The sequence below is a fragment of the Girardinichthys multiradiatus genome, chromosome 21 (assembly GCF_021462225.1).
Source record: "Girardinichthys multiradiatus isolate DD_20200921_A chromosome 21, DD_fGirMul_XY1, whole genome shotgun sequence".
Taxonomy (NCBI): Eukaryota; Metazoa; Chordata; class Actinopteri; order Cyprinodontiformes; family Goodeidae; genus Girardinichthys; species Girardinichthys multiradiatus.
The window spans coordinates 8,116,731-8,121,793 of record NC_061813.1 but is presented as its reverse complement, the minus strand read 5'-3'; the positions used below and the strand labels follow the sequence as shown (position 1 = coordinate 8,121,793).

The 5,063-nt window shown below is 38.3% G+C and overlaps 1 long non-coding RNA gene across 1 annotated transcript in view; it reads left to right on the top strand.

Annotated features, from left to right (window-relative positions):
- Nucleotides 1–4,634: 4,634 nt before the first annotated feature.
- LOC124857857 overlaps nt 4,635–5,063 on the top strand; it is a 3,727-nt gene continuing 3,298 nt past the window's right edge. The window contains exon 1 of the long non-coding RNA XR_007035695.1: nt 4,635–4,700. This is a non-coding gene — a long non-coding RNA (uncharacterized LOC124857857). The remainder of the gene's footprint in view (nt 4,701–5,063) is intronic.

Below are 5,063 nucleotides of genomic sequence, written 5' to 3'. Positions count from 1 at the left end.
TGAACCAAGGACCATGCACCCAATCATGATTTATTAAAGCCAACTTGTGTATGTGAGTTAATTCGGCTTTTCATGGGCCTTTTCACCTTTTAAAACCCAGGTCATTTTTAGATTAAAACTCAAAAATTCTCAGGGGATTCGCTTTATTTTTCAATGACTCCAATTGTTTGAGATGATTTTTTTTATTTGCCATACATCTGACCAGAACTGAGACAGTCATCCAAATATTTGACATTTATTTTCTGCTTTTCCTACTGAAGTGATGTTTTATCAATAAACACCCAGTGAATTCTCTTTGGCTGTGAGCAATTTTCTGCTTTGAATGACAGAAATGGGTCCAGAGGTCTGCTTTCCAAGCCGCAGCTGTTTCCAAGAAGGGATAATACCTGGCCATAGTTCCACCACTGACACAAGCTTTTATTAACAAACAAATATTAGGCAGTGGTAGTTACCTGGGTAAGCCCCCCATGACCAATCAAAATTCAAGAAATCATCTCAAATCTGGGACAGGGTAAAATGCAGTGACGTGTTGGGACTCACAGCCATGGATTTCAACATTAACTTAAATTTTGAAATTTTTAAAATAAATTGCATTTAACACACTTTCAGCACAACTTCAGAAGGGGGAAGGGGGGGTAACAGAGGACTTCCCATGATGCCACTGCCCGCATAAAACACCCCTCCTTCCCACAAGTCTTTCTCTCCAAGCCAGTTGACCATCGGGATAGGAGCAGGCCAAGCGAGCTGAGGTCTTTTTGCTGATAAAAAGACATAAACTCTTCAAACTGGATCCAAGGGTGTCATAAGATCACGCGATCATATGCAAAAGTTAAGTAGGAATGAATTGCTGTTTGTGCATCCGGTATTCATTCATGAACGGGGGTAATTAAGGTACAAGCATTGCTTGACTTTCTTTCTGAGCCCTGCAGAAGCAAACGGTGTTCGAGAGAAGCCCCTGCAAAGACGCGGTCTCCCAGTGTTAACCCGTGTGGTGCCCTGTTTGTGTTCCGTGTTTGTGTTTTTAAATTTAAGTCAAACATTACTTCAAGGGTGATTTTAAACACAGAAGATTGATCATAACGTATTTTAACCCTTATATTAACCGAGGTATTTTAAAGGTATGTGTTTGTTTCTGGTGCCAAGCTATCCGCTTCTTTTGTTAGCTCAAGGCTAACCGGTAAGAACACATGCTTGCTGCTACAGAATATTTAACAGAAAGGTTGTTAGTTTTCAATCCAGTAAATAATGTGTCCCTAACATCATTTTACTAAATCTGATAACTAAGTATACACCATTAAGCCCCATTTCTCCAGAAAGATTTGTCTTATTTCTTCAAATATTATTTTAATAAATAAAGGCAGCTAATGAGATACTGTTGAGAAATGGTCATCCAGAAGGTTGGTTTTATTCGGCAGATCATTCTTTAAAACATTATTTTATTAAAATAATATTTTATCTGATCTTGCATTGTGAATGGTTGTCTAAACGTTTGCTGATTATTTTCTAAGTTAGTTCCAAGACTAACTTAACTTCACTTCCAGGTTCTTCAAGATAATCCTTGGTTCTCAAACATAAATAACATTGCATGGTAATGTTGCATCACTCTTTTGGTCATAATTTTCCATCATCTTTAATCAACTTGTTTATATTGTACATAGTCCATTAGTTTTCGTTATTCTTTAATTCTGCTTGGTAGTTTAGTTGGATTGTTTTAGCATAGTAAAGAATTTGTTAATTGAAATATGTTTGACTTTGAGTTGACTTATGTTTGTTAATAAATTCTTGTATTTTAAGAAATTGTGTGAATTAATTCCATGTGTGTTCAGAGTTTATGCTGTTCAATAATGTCAGAGCTTGTCTCACACCTTTCTATTTTGTCCTATCACCACTGCCTTACTAGGCTGGTATTCACAGGACAACCCTTAACACACCGAAATATTATTTGATAAAATATTAAAATATTAATATTAAATATTAAATAATATTCTCAGATTAATTATCGCAACAGCAGTACCTGTAAAAGCTCATAAAACACTCTCCCTGTTCTCAACAGCATGCAGGAAGCTCCATCCCACCATAGAGTCCATGTGCATAAAAGCAATAGAAAACATTTGTAGGTACATTTTTAAGTAGTTTTTTATCAGATGCTTTCTCTGCCCCCAGGATGACTGCTTATGTGGCCCATATGAAAAAGTGTTAATAGAAGTGAACCATAGCCTTATTGGTTATTCACACACATGTTAGCCTCTATGCTCTGTAGGCTTCACCAAGTCCCTTGTTTTAGTTTGTATGTAACAGCCACTAGAAGCTGAGCAGCTGCCTGGCTCTGCCTGGTGTTTGGCATTTAAATGATTGATCTCAGCATCATTGGGGCCTGAGTGGCTTTGGGATGACCACTTTAAAATTTCTAACAGTAGCCACACAAGTAGTTGTCTTTTGTGTCTTTATTTTAAGGACGCTGTTACATGTGAGTAGATTGGGGATTTTCAGTGCATCATTTCTTTGCCTTCATTTTTCGTTCCTTGTCCTGTGGGTGAATCTAACCCCCTTTCACCAGCCCCCATCCCTCTCTTTCTTTTTTTCTCTGTATCTGTTCCTAATTAGCCAAGGACCTGTCAGCTTAGTTAAGGTTACAAGTCTGCTCCTCTCTCTTCACAGCCGATGAATCTCCTTTTGGGTTTTGTCATTCTGATTGTGGCAGATATGACTTAGTAGAAGCAGACCAGAAGTGATCTTAAGTAAACGAGATTTGAACAGGAGACATTTTACAGTTGCATGAATACCATTTGTGTTTTGATTTAATGTATCCGTCTCTACCCTCCCTCTATTGACACATTAAAATCTTTGCATAACATTTTATAGGGGTTTAAAGAGCCAGCTGTGCAATTTGCTCATCCTTGGTCATGTTCTTTGAAGCTTCACAATTGAGCTCCAGACGTTTAAATTGCTTTGGGGGACAACCTGACTGTCCTTTTGCCTGCTGCAGCATTGGCAGGACCTGTGGGATATCCACATAATAAGGAGCATCTCACCCCCAGTTTTTCAATGTATGTTGTGGTCCTTGTCTTTCAAGAGAGTGAAGAAACACATGAGACTTGGCTAATGGGCTGCTTTTTATTTGAGAATTGTGAGGTTTTCTGCAGAGTGATTAGCAGGTTAGTGTGATATAAAAAATGAAGCCCAGGGAAATCTGTGGAGAGAAACGGAGAAGACAAAAGGATGCAATGAACTGGTTGCTTAATTAAGCATACTCTAATTATTTGTTGAACCACCAATCAGTTCAGTCTTAGTAGAAGACTACCAACATGCCACATCTTGACTCTGCTTTATTTAGCCACACTACTTTCTCCAAATCTAATAAAAGAGCATGTTTTGTCCACAGCCCTTTTCAAGTCACCTCAAGTATTTTCTGTCAGTTTTACCTCGGGACCATGGTTAGCCATTCTAAACTTTAATTCTCCTCTCACAAACTCCTTCCTTTGTGGAGTTGGGTGTATGCTTGGATTCACTGTGATGCTCCAGGTCTCTTTTTCTGCAGACGCCTGAAGGTTTTTGGTGAAAACTGGCTGCTACTTGGAACTGCTCATAATTTCATGAAATTGGAATAAAAAATGTTCCTTTTGAAGAAAAGTAACCCTAAAGAATGATGCTGCCATTACCATTGTTTACTGGGAGTATTGTGTTGTTCAGTTTTGTTCTCACATCAAATATGGCCTAAAACATCAAACTTTGGTTTCATCAGACAATAACACAGGGTACCATAAGGGTTTGTGGAAGTTTATCTCTGCCAGGATATTTGTTTTGAAGAAAAGGCCGCTGTTCGCTGCTCCCAACATTTAGTCTAGACATATAGAGAATACATGTAGAACACAGTCTGTATTTGTTGGAATGTCCTGCAGGTTTCCTGCATGCAAACTAAATAGCAAAACACATTGGCAGTGTATGACTTGTATCACAACGTATGTCTGTAATAATTTCACAGAAATTGGCTTATTGGCTCTCATATTTCTGTTAAACGGAGCTGGGCTTTTGTTGAAGGCTGTATGACCAGCCGTTACCCAAGCACCATTTGTTGAGAGTGCACATAATTAAATTTGTTCTGTACAAATAGTCTGTGTAAATAAATCATGGCCAGCACAGTGGCTCCAGCAAGTAGAGTTCGACAAGGATTTGTAATTGAATGAACCCGTAGGTCTGTATTAGCAGCATAACCAATATGCTGCAATGGCCTGGATCCAGTGACAGTTTGAGGCTTTGTTTAGGAGAGGAGGGGGAAACAGAGTAATTAGTACTTGGGGAGTCTATATTAACACAGCCTGTTTGAGCAGGAAAATCAGGCAAAAATAAGACTTTTTTTTTTTGTTCAGATTAAATTAAAAGCATTGATTTTACTGTTGTGTTACAGTATTTGAATTAGCAAATGCTACTCTGTAGTCATATGTATTGGTGTACAGTGGGCTGTACCTTCCTGAAGACCTAAAATTGAGCCTAACAAGATTCAGAGCGCAGGACCTGGAGGAAATGAAAGCAGATAGTTTCTACCAGCGCCATAGAAAAAGAGAGTTGCAACACTCCCATTGACTTCTACAGAAAGAATGGAATGAAGTCACGTGGGTCATGGAGCTGCTAATAGTTCCAAACACCAGCAGCTCCAGCATTGGACGTAGTTCATTCTCGGTGTTTCGGAAGGATTTTTTTCGGTAAGTTGATGAAAATACAACATTATTTTGCTATCGCGAAGCTTTAGTTGACTGTTCTGTATCGCAGTTTAGCAATTATATTTTATATCGCCAGGTTTAGTTAATTAAGCATGTTAACTCGCTTGTTGTTTTTTAACTGCAGCTAGCTCATTGCAAGCATGGTGGGTTTAGACGGGTCTATCTCATTGTGTCTGATTCAGCATTTTAAAATGCCCATTACAGCTTACATTCTTAACGTTTCAATTTTTTATTGTAATTCCAGCTACTGAACTAGCACATCTTGAAAAAGACTGTGATATTGACATGGTTAATTTAGTTAAAGTTGTAGATTGTTTGTCAATGATGGCCACATAAATGGGAACA